Source organism: Adiantum capillus-veneris, chromosome 20 (genome assembly GCF_014529385.1).
Source record: "Adiantum capillus-veneris isolate H3 chromosome 20, ASM1452938v2, whole genome shotgun sequence".
Classification (NCBI taxonomy): Eukaryota; Viridiplantae; Streptophyta; class Polypodiopsida; order Polypodiales; family Pteridaceae; genus Adiantum; species Adiantum capillus-veneris.
In genome coordinates, this window is record NC_140950.1 from 77,360,123 (window position 1) to 77,377,068 (window position 16,946).

The window sequence follows — 16,946 nt, forward strand, 5'->3', positions numbered from 1 at the left end:
AGTTGATTTATTCCCATCAAGTGTAAAGTTTCCTATACTATATTAGACTGCCCAAACAATGCAATATGACTTGCTTTCAACTTTTCAAACCATGATTTATCGCATTGTGCTGAAAGATGGGAATAAATCATCACACCTTGGCGATAGATGTTCACAACAATGCAGTGTTGCACCATGGAGGATAATGATAGAAACTACATATGCTCAAAAAAAGCGATAGAATGTACTTGCACTATTCAAGACCACACCTTATCGTGCCATGGAAAATAACTTATAAACATAATGGGACGAGGCAATTGTAAAAAGGCTCTGCAAAATGATGTGCTGGGTGGGGAATAGGGTAAGGATGAAATGACACGACCAAATGATTTGAGGGGGGTGAGAAATGAGCACGTGACATGGAAGTTTTATACTTTTGATTGTCCGTATGATGACCATTTGAACTTTGCCACGTGGCTCGTGTGCATGCGTGACACATGTCACAAACGGTCATCATTGAGTGCCCTATATTAAGCTTGACCATTATCGTTTTTTGTCCCTTCCCACACCCTATGATAATCCCTTACGATGTGATTACACATACTCCCACAACTTTTCTTGCCCCTTTTTAGCTCTTTATCATTTGTTCTGCATAGCACAAGTAGGTGGTGTTTAAAGATTTGGGTCATAAGATGATCATGCCGTTAAGGCTTCAACTCAAAGCTCCTCGAAGTATCCTTCTTACCCACTATGTTATCAACTCCTCCAATCTCTTCTTTAGAGCACTCTCATCCCCTTAGCTTTTTTATTTTTAACACCATTCCTCCCTATCTTATACATCCTCCAACATATCCCCCTAGGGGCTCTCCACATTGATCCAACCTGCTCTCCCTCCTATCCCATCCATAACTCCTGCATGATGAGATAAGCGATAGTCACAGAGTCCACCTCAGGCCAGTATCATGCCGTTTGGGTCTAGAGTGCTCACTCATGGTGTCTCAAGTTACCTCTTGTAAGATGCGATAAGATATAGTTGCAGAGTCTGCCTAAGGCCAATTTTATGCCGTTTGGTTTTGAAGGATTCAATGACGTGTGGTCTCTCAAGTTACCACCCTTTTTAACCCAAAGATGAGTCTTATTGCTGAAGGTCCTGAGAGGAGATCCCAAGTGAGAAGAGCTTGGTTGCTGTCATGGATGGTGGTGACATGGAAGTGTACTCAAAGGCATATGAAATATTCAATCCTTTGTTTGATCTTGCAATTATGCTAGACAAATTGAAGGACATTTTGTCAGAGGAAGTCAAAGAATTTGAAGAGGCAATTGAGGATAAGCGTTTGGTGTTGGATGGCAAGACTTATTGTCATCTAGCTGAATTTACTACCAGCTCAATTGAGAAAGGAAAAGTAACAAGGAGATTAGGAATATTTTTTAAGAAAAATTCTTTTGTTTGCCCATCAACCATTTCTTGTCCTGTCCATTCAAAGCCTTGTAGCCTTGTTCCAAAAGAAGTTGTCTTTCTTTTCTTTTTGTTCCTTAAAGTTAATATGCAAGGCAAAGGTGATGAAGTGAAAGATACAGACAAAGAGGGAACAAATACAAATGTTTCCACAATCTTGCAACTTGAGAAAAGTGAAGTTCTAGAGGAGGAGGAAATCGATGTTGTAGATGAGGAGGAGGAGAGTTCAAATTTTGATGCTAGTACTGTCATTGATGAGCCCACAGAGGAGGTAGAGTTATCTAAGGCCCCTCTTACTATTCCAAGCCTTCCCTACTTTTATATCAATGGAAAAGAGTATATCTCTCTCCACCATATTCAATATTTGCTTAATATCATGGAGGAATACTGTATTGCAACCATTTCTGAAGCTTTTGAGGTGGCCAAAGACTTCATTGATACAGAAGAAGAGTCAAAAGAGGAGTTTTTGGCACTTAATCTACAAACATCTGATAACTTATTTCTTCCTACTGCTGATGCACTTGCTCTATGTATGAAAAGAATGGAAGAGGAGAAACCTACTCTGAAAGGTTAGGATATTGAGAAGAAGCTTGTTGGGCTTAGTATCCAATCTTTTGGCAGAGACTTTACGTTAAAGGAAGTTGAAAAGGACATTGAAAAAAGAGAGATGACCGGAGCATGCAATCTCCTTCAAGAGAAAGTCATTGTCGAGGATGAGTTGAAAAAAGTAGATTCAGCTTCACCTTGATCTCCCTTCCTATAATCTTCCTTTTTTTTCAAGTTTGTTTCAATTAATCATTACTTCTTGTTTTGTAGATTGAACTTTGTGACAAAGACAATTTTATTGGGAGAGCTAAAAGCTCGAGAGGGAAAGCAACAGAGGGTACTTCCAAAAGGGATGCCTCCTCTCTCATGCACTACATGCCTACATTAGATAGTTCCACCTTCTATGCTTTTCACATGAGCTGACACATCAATGGAGTGCCTTGTTTTGGTTTTTCACTGAGCTACCTCATCCTCATTGAGATCAATTTCAACCTCCCCTTTACCAACTTTAGCTTGCATGAGTGAGAGAATTCACGACTAATTATCACTATAAATTCCAAGATATGCCCAAACCTTTGTTGTGAAAAAACATTGTAATTAAAATCGTGAAAATACTCACAAAACTTTCTTGTTTTGATTTTTATTGTAGAATTTGGAAAGGTAGTAAAATAGTTCTTCATGCATCTTATTCAAATTGACACCTTCTCGACGTTTTTATGTTTCATTGCAATCAACATACAAAGAACCTTTGACACAACTCCTGTACATTTACAAACACGGGATATTTGAGTGTGGGTTGAGAAAGAACTACCACATTATATTCTTGATCACTCAGAACACATTGGAATTTGCATGTTGTCGTGGGAATGACATGTTCCCTCATATTATAAAAATTGGGGCAAACTCCCCCATGCAAGGACACTTGCATGTTTTATTATTTTTCAATAATATAAGAACAAAAGAAAACATAATAAGAGCTTCTATCTAGCATCTTCAACCCTATACTACTAATTATCTAGCCTTTTGTATATGTTCTTTGCAAGGCACACTGGAACAAGCATCCATCTTTTGACTCTACCTGGTTACAAAACCCGCAACAACAAGACCTAGCACCAATTACATATTTGTTCACATGCTTTGATTATTTGTTGCTTGCACATGACTAGTAAGTGAAAGTCATAACGTTCTCTTTATAGTGTATCTAAATGCATATAGATTGAGTCTAAAATAAGCCTTCAATGGACCAACATAGAAAGTGTAGAATACATCTCAATAGATCAAAAGCAAAGTATCACACTTCAGTGAGAAATAAGCTGAAATGTCTGTCGTGCATGCGATCATGGGGTTATATCTTTGATATAGCCTACCAATGGAGTTCAAATATTGTATATTTGTGACATAGTTTTTATCCAAAGAAGCACAGCAACTGACAATACTCAAGCTCCAACTGAGAAATCAACTGCAATGTTTGCTAGCAGGCTGTTTCTGTCTAGCTAAGAGAGTGCACACATGCAAGTGTAGTGGGTGCAGGGTTCCACTTGTGCGAACCTGAATACAAATCATAAATATTGTAAGCCATTACTTTCAAACTACACAAGTAGAATACTGATGGAAATCAACTTCACATACAACTATTGAGAATCATCGATGTATTCGTCAATTCCATCTCAACAGTGACAACAAATGCTTGGATAGCCCATTGCTTTCATGGAGTGGAGAGCACAAAACAAAGGCTTCATAGAGAAAGATCTAGCGGCATCCCAATCTTGAGAACAAAGTTTTACTACTACAAAAGTACATGTCCATGGATGAATGGCCGAATAAGAAGCTTGGACTTTTCATATGGAATCAAGACTGTGTGGACAAGAGTGTTGAACAACAAAAAGACAATGCACCATTTGTACTAATGGTGGAACTTGATGTTGGATATCATGAAAAACATCATCAAACTAGCTTGGAGAAGAGCATACACTACCACCCACACTTATGATATTTCTTTTTTGCAGTTTTGTGGTACTAATAATTTTTTTCTTGAGAGAACATGTACTTTCAAGCCTCACGGCATGCCTACATCATCAAGCTCCACAAAGGATATTGCAATAGAGACAATGACCTTCCCATTTCTATTCCCTTTTAGGAAAGGCCAATATGATGATCAAATCAACTTCAATACATATGTAAAGATACATGCATTGACTTTATTCTCTATGTATACTCTATAAAATACATACTTGCTTATTATGTACTAAATAAAGTGATCACTCATGCTAACAAAAAATACACAAATGAGATTTTTGTAGAATAAAATTGACAATTATAAGAGCACCAATCATATAGTGTCTCATGAGGACGCTGTGATGCATGTGCTTTGATACAACACCCTTTTTACATGACAGGCTCTTGCTCGTGGCACCACAAGAACTTAAAAGACCTGATAACAATGGTGGTGGATGAATGGGGAATGCCTAATTTCTTCTTGATTTTTATTGTTAATGAGGTCACCTAAAATTGAGAAGTTGGAGCTAATTGCATAGCAGTTAAATACCTTCTTCACTTGGATAGACTACTTGCTCAAATTCATTCTCACCTTCGACTCTAAGTTCCAAACACTTTTGTAGAAATACATAGCTGGAAAAGGTGTGGTGGACCATGTGCAACATCACTTGGTTAAATATGAGGGTCAAAATAGAGGATTGTTGCACGCTCAAGTGATACTATGGATGCATGTAGAAGATAGAATATAACTATCTAGTGAAATGGCAACATACATAGGAGCAGACTCCTTGATTTCACCAAAAACACATAATCTCTGAGAGCTTGTACACAAGAAGAAACTCCACAAGTTCCATACAAGCTATTGACAATGTCAAAGAAATAGAAGATAGAATATAACTATCTAGTGAAATGGCAACATACATAGGAGCAGACTCCTTGATTTCACCAAAAACACATAATCTCTGAGAGCTTGTACACAGGAATAAACTCCACAAGTTCCATACAAGCTATTGACAATGTCAAATAAATGGAGTTTGTAATCACAAGTTCTCATTTCATGTACAATCAAACCAAAACCTAGTCTTCAATGAGCACAACCATAGATGGCACTACTTTAGGCCTAGAAATGAAGACAAAAATGTAGTACCTTAACACCCTACATTTCTCTTGCTATGGGGTGCACATATGAATATACAACGGGTCAACAAATCATCACTATTCTACTACCTCTTGAAGTATGCACTCAAAACTTAACCAATAGAAAATCTCAACATTTTCTCAAAAGATGCAAAGGGCTTAGGGCTAGATGGACGTGACACTGTGAAGTTGAAGCTAGTTTTAGCATCTCTAATGTCCAAGCCAATTTTAGTAATAGTGGTAGCATTTAACTATTTGAAAATCCCAATCATTTAAAAGAGAAAAAATGTCCAATATTTTGACTCCTCACCCCCAACACTAAGACAATGACTCATCGCTCACAATAACAACTTTGTATTTCACTTATGTGTACTATACACGACCTCAGACTTTGGAGGAGCTTACATTCTATGACTTGCACAAGAATTATATAGTGGCAAAAAAAATGAATAGAAAACAACCTTTTTAGGGGAAAGCACATATGGCCAAACTATATAGCGGTAGCACAGACTAGTTTGGTTCACAGACTATCACCCAAGGGTCACCACACAGAGGAGTTATTCTAAAATGTATCGCTAAAGAGAATCCCTTTAAAAAATGAATCCCAACTAATTTCACTTGAGAACCCATCAAGGGCATACTATGTTGAGTGCAAACTTAGGCATCTGATATGGATAGACAAGGACCTTGAGATATACATAGTAGAGTACACGTAGTGAAATATGCTCATGACATATCACACTCAGTAGTTCAAGAGCATGATCTTGTAGAAGACATAGTCAAAAAAGTTTTCCTCATTTCAATATCCAAATGTGCAAAAAGACTACATGCATTAGGACACCTCATCTCGTGTCCCTGCACTTTTGAACTAACTTCAGAATGTCCAAAATGTGACACTAACAACCAAAAAAGAGGAGATCTATAAGAATCTCACAACATCAAATGGTGGCCTACATGTGATCATAGGCACTCATGGGAGTGGAAGAATATTTCTCATAAGCTACACCACAAGCCAACCCATAAATCAAAGAAAGCTGTGATCCTCACAACTTTGATTGGTCCAACAGCTACAAGGTTGAGTAGCATCGCAATAGTCCACTACCAATTCAAGATAGTAGTACACACACAACGGTATCCATTATCAATCTCTGAAACTAATGACATACATATAAGCATTAAAGAATCAAACGAGATTTCAATGGTGAGAAAGCAAACTTTTGATCTCATAGTCTCACAAATTGTGAATGTTAGCAATGGCACAATGTTAGACCCTTTCAAACATAGAAAGTTTCTATTATTTGATGATTTAGCACAATTGCCCTCGGTATGTAGGTAGAAAACTAATCAGTGCTACCCTTGTCACATCACAAGCTCCACTTTCTAGTCATCTGCTACCATGTACAAAATGTCTTGCTCAATACGATATGCAAAAGATATCCCTTTCATGGAGTTCCTCAATACAATAAGGGTAAGGCTCCCCATAAAGAAAGAGATTGAGGATATGCTTGGTGATCTCATTATAAAGCCACACAAAATAGAGCTGCTTGTAGAGAATAACACGAGAATCTTTTGCACACACAAGAGTGATGTTTGATATTACAATAACCTTCTCTTGGAATTCTTTTTGGGACATAGTCACATCATTCAAATCAATCTCAAGATAAATGCACTCAATGTGTCCAATTCCAAACATGGACTGAAGATTCCACAATTTCCATGCAATCAACAAAACATCTAAAGAAGCAAAGGGTATGATAACAAAGAATATAGACTTAAGAATTAGAGTGGTGAATAATAACTATCTTGGGTGGACAATATCCAACAAGATGAAGACGACAACGTCCACACAATTGAAGTGATGCTAGACATATCAAAACAAGAACTTACCCTATGAAGGTCAAAACATAGCAGCCGGACATTCAACGGATGTTGGTACCATAAGTTCATTTTTCCCATAATTCTCACCTATATTATGATTGGACACAATTCCCAAGGGGCCACAATCAGCACAAGTGTATTTCTCATTGTAAATGAAGTTTCACCCCGGCCTTTTGTATTTTATGCTATCACCCGTCACTGAGGGAATGCGACTATATTTGCTTCAACTTCATACCCCAAAGATATTCACCACCATCTAGATTTTTAAGCATCCAATCATAAAGATTTTTTTCTTGATTATTAGTATCAATTTATCTTTCTAGAAAAGTAATAGAATCCCCCATTAATCCCTTGTATATAAAAAAAATATTTAGTTCAACTACTTATCATTTCTTCTATTGGCTCGTCATGTTTCCTATATTATTTTGTCTAGATATACTGTTTACAACTTTCACTCTCTTTGTTCCACCTCTTACACATTTATTTATCTTCATTGACTAAATTAATTCATTGGTATTTGTATGATTATAATATCTACTGCTTAAAAAATGCTACAACAAATTACCAAAACAATTATTTCTATTGTAGGCTACTAAATTCAAAAATGATCACAACATGGTATAATTTGCAAACTTATTCAGCTTTGTATCTACCATTCAATCACTTGACTTATATATAGATCTTCAGCAATACATGACAACGCAAAGGAAACTCAACCCATGTAACAACCTAAGAGATTTTACCTCACAACTAAATAGATGAGGTTGGCTAACTCGGTTAGTGAGAACCAGATGCATACATTGAGGGATTTTAGACTCTCTAAGATCATTGTAATTTTATGAATAAGTGTGATTCAAGATATAAGGGGCTAAACCAAATGATGGCCACACCAAACATGAATAGGATGACAACATGTACTGCTACAAGAGAACAATCAAATACCTTGTGTTTGTCATGCTAACCAAATTCTCTGTACATATTGCAGACCTCATGTAGCAAATCTTGAAGAGGTTGAGATCCACTATGAAGAGGATGAGAATCTATTGCACAATGTTGAAGTAAAACAACACCTTGGTGCAAAGACTGAAGGAATTACATTGTACACAATAGAGCAGATGTGATTTGGGTAAAACGTTGATTTGAATGAATTAACGAAAGCTAGTCACAAAATTTTTGTTTCTATCTTGGAGAATTTCATGTCTTTGGCAAACCACATGCACGATGGAACCAATCCACCCATCACAATCCAAAAGGTAGCATGGCACTATAGAAAACAAAGGCAATTGGATACATAAAACCAGTCTCACCATAAGAGCTAGTTGCAATTGACCAAGGCAAGTATGGAGAAAAAGCATCACTAACTTTCATTCATTCTTCGTTGCCACCATGAATTTTTTTCTAGCCTAACCAATGTCCATGATTTTTAGACCAAGACAGTCATCAAGAATAGGAGACAAACATTGTTTTTCCACCCCAGAAAAGGCATCAATGCATGAAGAATATGTAGTCTATAGCATACAATGCAAGTAAAATGATTCGAGATATGTCAAGGAGATATGTCAAAGTTACAAAAAACATCCACAAACGCATTGGCCAACATAAACATAATTCCCCAAAAAACTATGAGTAAACGTCCATGCTTATAGTCCTTTTTTAGGACAATTTTTAAATTACCACTTTAGCAATTTGTAGCAAATAGCATTAAGCGAGAAACTTAAAGCATTTCTATATTAAACTATACAAAACTCCAACTACATTAGGTTATATTGTTTGTTTTGGACATTCTCCAAAATTAAAAAACTGTTATTTTTGAAACATCACAAAAAAAAATTGTGACCTTTTTTTGTCTGTATGTCATTGTACCTTCTTATCTCTATGTTCCATATGTTTGGTCATTAGCTACGACATTGTTTATTTAACTTCGTTTGAATGACTTGTGATATAAAAACTTCTTAAGTGTTCCAACTTATCTGTTTTTTATTTTCTTCTGTTAGAATGGATAAGCTGACTCAAATTGATATAATTGACTAGTGAACAAAATTTCAGATTGCAACGTATAAGTTTCAATATTGCCTTCACCTAGAATTGCAAGAGTGGGTACTCAAATGCTACATGCATAAATGGAGCAGTTCATTCCATGGACGGTTAAACCACCTACTCCATGGCATTACATTACTTGAACCCATTAGCACAACTCATCACCATCAACATCACCGCATTGGCCACTTGCTCCACAAAACACCATTGCATGATGTTTGTACAGATTGCAGATACACTCAGACTACTTGCACTACAAGAGGTCACTTAAATTCCGGCACCACATTACTGGTGTCAGTGGCGGGCATCGGTATATGTGTGTGTATGCATGGAGGGAGATAAAGTTTTTAAAATTTTTCATTTTCAAATTTTCAACGCCTGTTCCGGCACCTGTTCCGTGCGCATGCGCTTTCCGACGCTTGCTCGGATGACTATTCAGACGCCTAAGCCGACTTTTGTACCAATGGCACCTGCAAAAAACAAAACCGCGGGATTTTTTTGCACATTTCTCTTCTTCTTGCACGTTTTCTCAAGATCTCTTCTTCCTCATCTCTCACAGATCTGGTGCAAAACAAGCTGTCGGAAGTGCTAACACTAAAGTGAGACTGTTTTCATGTTTACTTGTAGCTTTAGGGTTTAGGGTTTAACTTTGTGTTTGTGTGTGCATTTTTGCAGGTTCCATGACTTTTACAATAATTTTCATTGCTCAAATAGGATGAATGTGAGTGCTTGAACCTTTAAATGCATAATAAATTTATTTAAATTAATTTGTATATTAATAAAAGAAAATTTCATGCCTTAAACTTTGAATGCTTTAAAAAAAATTATGGTTTTTGATGTGAAGTTTCATTTTAAATTATGAAATTTTTTTGTTTTAGTTTATGAAAAAATCTTGTTTTGAAGAAATTTCGTTTTGAATTATGTGGTTTTTTAAATTATGCAATTGATGGGGTTTATGTTTTAGGTTAAGTTTAGGTTATAAGTTAAGCTAGATTAGATTACGATAGGTTATCTTATACGTTAGGTTATGTTAAGTTAAGTTAGGTTATATGTTAGGTTAAGTTATGTTAGGTTAGGTTAGGTTATCTTATACGTTAGGTTAGATTATGCTAAGCTACGTTAGGTTAAGCTACATTAGGTCATGTTATTATTCTGAGGCCCTTGCCGAGAGTGATGGCCTCAAACGTGAGAGTCAAAACAAAAGTGCCTTATTAGGGTAAGCTATGTTAAGTTAGGTTAGGTTAAGCTAGGTTACCTTATACGTGGCTAGTTTAAGTTAATCTATGTTAGGTTAAGCCACATTAGGTTAGGTAAGGTTAGGTTAAGCTACGTTTGACAATACGGTAAGCCATTAAGCTTACCCAAAATGCATATTAAAAACAACACAATGGCGATCCGTTCGTCAATATGGCAAGCCATAAAGATTATCCACAACACATGTGCATTGTGGACAACCTCTATGGCTTTTTGTATCATCAACGGCTCGCCATTGTGTTGTTTATGTGTTCGTGAGTTGTTTTCAAGTCATAAAATAGCTAGGCGGCCCTGAAAATAACACCATGGCGAGCCGTTTGGCAATACGGCAAGCCATAGAGCTTTCCCACAATGCATATGCGTTGTGGGCAAGCTCTATGGATTGACGTATTGCCAAACGGCTCGCCATTGTGTTTTCTATATGTCTACAAGCAATTTTCAAATCCTAAAATAGCTAAGTGGCCCTAAAAACAACACAATGACAAGCCTTTTGGAAATACGGCAAGCCATAGATCTTGCTTACAATGCATATGCATTGTACGCAAGCTTTATGGCTTGCCGTATTGCCAAACCGCTTGCCATGGTGTTGTCTATATGTTTGCGAACGATTTTCAAGCGCTAAAATTACCTTGTGTCTCTAAAAACAACACAATGGCGATCCATTTGGCAACTATCCAAGCCATAAAGCTTTCCCACAAGGCATATGCATTGAGGGCAAGCTCTATGGCTTTCCGTATTGCCAACAACTTACCATTGTGTTGTTTTTCTGTCCGCAAGCAGTTTTCAAGCCCTAAAATAGCTAAGTAGCCCTAAAAACAACACAATGGCAAGCTGTTTGGCAATATGACAAGCCATACAGTTCTCCCACAATGCATATGCCTCGCGGCCCTAAAAACGACACAATGGAGATCCGTTTGGAAAAACAGAAAGCCATAAAGCTTGCCCACAATGCATATGCACTGTGGGCAAGCTCTATGGCTTGCCGTATTGCCAACGGCTGGCCATTGTGTTGTCTATATGTCTGCGAGAAATTTTCAAGCACTAAAATTGCCTCGTGTCCCTAAAAACAACACAATGGCGATCCGTTTGGCAATACGTCAAGCCATAAAGCTTGCCCATAAGGCATATGCATTGTGGGAAAGCTCTATGGGTTTCCATATTGCCAAGGGCTTGACATTGTGTTGTCTATATGTCTGCAAGTAGTTTTCAGGCCATAAAATCACTTCGCAACCCTAAAAACAACACAATGGTGAGCCTTTGGCAAATTGGCAAGCCATAGAACTTGTTGACATCACATATGCATTGTGGGCAAGCTGTATGGCTTGCCATTTTGCTAAACACCTCACCACTGTGTTATTTTTATGTTAGGTTAGGTTAGGTTAGGTTTAGGTTATAGGTTAGGTGAGATTATAGGCTAGGTTAGAGCTAGCAACCAATTAATAGTATAAAAAATGCAAACAGACTTCGGTTAGGTTAGGTTATAGGTTAGGTTTAGGTTATAAATTAGGCTACATTAAGTTAGTTAGGTTTAGGTTTTAGGTTAGATTAGATTATATGTTAGGTTAGGTTATAGGTTAGGTTAGAGCTAGCGTCAAATTAAGACTAGAAAAAATGCAATCGGACTTCAAAGATTACTCGTGTACTTCTAAAAATTCAAACATACTTCCATTAGGTTAGGTTATAGGTTAGGTTTAGGTTATAAGCTAGGTTACATTAAGTTAGGTTAGGTTTATCTTATAAGTTAGGTTAGATTATAGGTTCGGTTAGAGCTAGCATCGAATTAATAGTAGAAAAACTACAATCAGACTTCAAAAGTGCACACAGACTTCAAGAACCTTAATATACTATAATTGACCAATAAAGACGAGATTATTACCATGTGGTCTTAATCTCCATGCACCTCTAGGCCGAGGTGTGCGCGGAAACCTGGCTAGAAAATGTGAGGTTGTTAGAGCTAGCACCAAATAGTTGAAAAAATGCAATCAAACTTCAAAAGTGCACTTCAAGAACTTTAATACATAGTCATTGACCAATAAAGACGAGATTATTACCCTGTGGTCCTAATCTCTATGCACCTCTAGAACGAGGTGTGCGGGGATCGGGCCTGGTTAGAGAATGTGAGGTTGTCATGTAGTGCCATATACTTAGTAGTGTGTCGTTATAACAACTAGATTGTTTTAATTATCTATTACATCATTGGTAGATAAAGTATGGATGATAGGATGGTGTGTCCTTGTGCGCATTACAAGCGTGAGATCGTTTAAAACCAAAAAATCTATGACCAACACATACACAATCACGGTCTCTTTCCGATAGAGCAACTACAAGACATGCGTTATCGATCTCATGGTCTTGAGATTGAAGGTCAAATTATGCAAGTAGATATTGCTCCAACTTCATTTCGGAGAAGACGATTTATAAAAGAGCAGCCATCAACTGAGTCCTCGTAACTAATACCTGATGCGGCATTTTAAGAAGTAGAGATAGAGGAGATGTTGGATGCGTTCTTTGACATGGACTCAACCATATAAGGTGACAACATTGAACATAGTACTGTGGACCAACCTCAACCATCCCATTCATATCGACGGCATGATAGCAATGATGAAGAAGGTGAGATGATGCAAAGTCTTGCACGCATGCCGCTCTACACTGGTGCAAAAATCTCAGTTCTCCGTACCGTGTTGGCAATGCTTAATTTGCAGTCTGTCTATGGTTGTGGTATGACACCTCAGTCATAGAGATTTTCAGGTAAACAAATCCTAAGCATGGTAAAGTACAAATTACAGTTCATATAAAGTGATCAAAGGGCTGACTCGTTCATGTAACGACAAGTTACTCAATGAGCAAATCTTGCCAGAAGGGAATCACATGTCCCCTACCCGTCCAGTCGCTAAAAAGATTCTTGCTAATTTGGGCTTGGATTATCTAAAAATACATGCGTGTCCTAATGATTGTATAATTTTTCAGAATGAGTATGCAAACTTGGAACATTGTCCCAATTGTGGATCAAACAGGTACAGGGAGGACACACAAGGAAAATTTATCCCTGCAAAGGTCCTTCGACACTTTCCTATCATTCCAAGAATAAAGAGGGTGCTCAGGTGCAAGTCCATAGCCGCTTTGATGACATGGCACTCAAATACTAGATCGACAAATGATGTGATGTGGGTACCTTCTGACTCTTGTGCATGGAAGCACATAGAGGAAAGTTGGCCTACATTTAAGAATGAGCCTTGATGTATCCACTTTGGTTTGGCAATGGACGGAGTAAACCCATTAGGATTACGGAGTTCATCATGGAGCACGTGGACTATTTGTCTGGCTAATTATAATTATCCACCATGGCTCGCTATCAAGAAGGACCATCTGCTATTGTCATTGATCATCCCAGGAAAGTACAAAGCAAAGAACATGGACGTCTATCTGGCACCACTTATAGAAGAGCTCCAAATCTTGTGGACAGGAATCAATGTGGTTGATATGTCCCAACCAATTGGACAACGAAGTGTACATGTATAAGGCATTCTCATGTGGGCCATGCACAATTGGCTAGGCTTCGGTGAGTGCTCAGGTAAGTGCCTTTAAAACTCTCACACATGTGATTCATGGCTATGCCAACACTTTTATATTTTAATTTTGTGATGTTTCAGGCTTGAGTTACTCGGGCAGTCATGCATGTCCGAAATGTGGTCCTCGACTTGGCTTCTGCCTCTCTGAGCATTTGAGCAAGATAGTTTACGAGGAGCATGGTGGATTTTTGCCTGAAGGACATGATCTGCGTGGACCAAACATATGCAAACATGACATGCATCCACTGAAAGAGAGCGATTAAAAAAATATGTGGCTGGAGAGGGGAGATTGGATGCCACCTGGAATGAAAAGACTTTCTATTTTCCATGAACTCCCATACCGGAGTGACCTGCTGATTAATCATTTGCTCGACCCAATGCACATCTTCAAAAATGTGGGGGAGATCATATGGAAAACCATCACTGGAAAAAGGGAGAGCAAGGCCCAAAGAGATGACCTATAGGCTGTGGGTCGAATGCCAGAGATGTGGCCTCGACTTAAACCCAATAGAAAATTTGCTATCCCAAAAGGTCCATGGGTTCTGAGTCATGCAGAAGAGCAACAAGTGAAGAAGACTATATCTTCATTCAAGACTCCCACAGGGTGCATGTGATGTTTGAAAACGGTTTTTATGAGAGATGACAATCTCAGTGGTCTTAAGTCCCACGATTGGCACAAATTTTTACAGTTCATCTTACCTATTTCCATAAAGGGTTGTTTGACAAATGACATTAGAAGAAAAATCTACAAAATCAGTGAGTTGGTACGTTGGATCAGTTCAAAGAGATAAGAGAAGACAACATCAATGCAACACACTTAAATGATATTGAAGCAGTGTGCATGGTGGAGAAGTGCTTTCCAACAAACATTCTTACCATTCAAATGCATGTCCTTGTGCAAGTTGCAATTGCTGGGGTGGTCCATAGCAGGTGGATGTTCTTCTTGGAGAGATTTATGAAGACTTTAAAGGGGTTTGTTCGTCAAAGGACTCTCCTCGAGGGTAGCATGGTCGAAGGATGGCTTGTACAAGAGTCTCTTGTCCTCATTAGTGAAGTTTTGGTCTCAATTGATCCAAAGATGCCCCAAATGTGGACTATTGAGGTCAACGTGAAGGTGACAGAGGACAAGCTGCAGGGACAAGGCATCGTTAGGAAGATGGACACCACAATGTGAGAAAAGGTTATGAGATTTTGCCTTCTCAACTCAGACATCATGCAAAAGTGGCTAGAGAGGTACGAAGGAGAAAAGCAACAACGCTTGACAGATTGCCTTTAATTCAAGCGCAATCATGCCACTAGAAACCTTCCCTTTCCAGATCATCTTCAAAAATTGCCTGACTTTTTAACTGGGTGGTGGTTAGATGTGACACTCTCAGAGGCAAAGAGGAATGGAGTGTTGATTATTGAAGAGGAAGAGGAGATGTCAAGGGTTTGCGATTCGCATGTATATTTCACAACTTCATGTTCAAAGCTCCACATGAAGATTAGTTTGCTTTAATAACTTTTAGTGTGTTTCAATTTTATGGCTGCAGTATCACAAATATGGAGCTTTGTGGTCGCATGGAAAACACTTGAGAGTGCAACGGATCGACAAACAAAGGGTCACTTTTGATAGTGGTGTTAGGGCAAGCTTCGTCCAAGAAAGTAGGAGTGGTGCCAGGGATGAGAATACAGAGACTAGCCAGCTTGAATACTTTGGCTACATCCAAGACATCTTGAAGATTAGCTTTAGAAAGTTTGATATGTTTATCTTGGATGTCAAGTGGTTCAAAGTTATTACTAGCGGCCCTAATGCAACTGTCCGAAAAGACAAGAGTGGATTGATTTAAGTGAAATCTAGGTGGGTGTGGACAAATGCACGGGATACATTCGTACTTCCGTAGCATTGTGAACAAGTCGTGTTCATACACGATCCACTATGGACTGAAAATGATGAGAATGATATGTCTAAACCCTGTTGGCTCTATGTCTTCAAGTTTCTACACGTAGCAAGCAAGTGTGTGAAGGATTGGACGTTGAGGTCAAAGAGGTGATTCATGAACAAAGCATAGGATCCACTTCAACTTTAAATTTAGATTTTGAGGTGGATGTTAGCAGTGAACGATTGTCTGAACCTAGAGATGAGGTGTCAAACACTGAAGCTGATGTGGAGAGCGATGAAGAAGTAGAGTTCGATGACAAAGATGCAGAAGTACAGATTGAGATAGACATCTTTGGTGCATCAGATCTCATAGAGGATGAGAGATTAACTAATGATTTTTGATAAGAACTCTTTTGTAAAACTCTTTTTATTAGTCTACAATACACTTTAGATGTTGTCATTTGTGTAGTAGTTTTGTTGATTTGTTATTTGTATTGATTAAGCAATTCTTCTGTAAACTAACGTATTTTGTGGGTGTTGTTTGTGTATGATTAGCCATGGATGATGACGATGAGCCATACTCTCCTAGTTTTGGTTTTCTTGTCACTCTGGTCGGCATGTCACCCGAGCAGATGGGCTCGTTTTTGTCTCAGTTCACACTAGAGCAGATCGCGATGGAACATCACCGTTGGGCAGCAGGTACCTCTAGACCTACTACGGCCGACCCTACGCCCGGGACTAGTGTGGTCCCTACACCAAGTGGCTCCACACCTCAGTCTAGTGTGTCCCCTACGCCTAGGACTCATGTGCCCCCTACACCGATGGGTGGTTCATCCTCAAGACAAGGTAGGCGTCGTTCTCGAGGCAGTGGTTGATGTGGTAGCGATTCTAACGATGCGTCCACACCACCGAGAGAGCATCCACCACTCTCTTCAGTAGATAGTTCACCAATCGGCACACCACGTACACCTTGGGGATCACACGAGCATGATCCTAGAAAGGTGTACAAGAGCACGGATGGGGCTGTTGTGGCAGATAGGGTCGGAAAGGCCATGCAACAGAGGATTCGATAGCTCTGTACGATTCAGTTTGGTCACTCTGTGATGGAGGTTTGGGATAACCTCGATCTTGAAAGAAAAATTTACATCGTCGAGGCCATTCAGAGAGAGTACAGGCGACAGAGGGGTATGATCCAGTCTCGAACAACTAGATTTTGAGCGTGGCAAAGTCC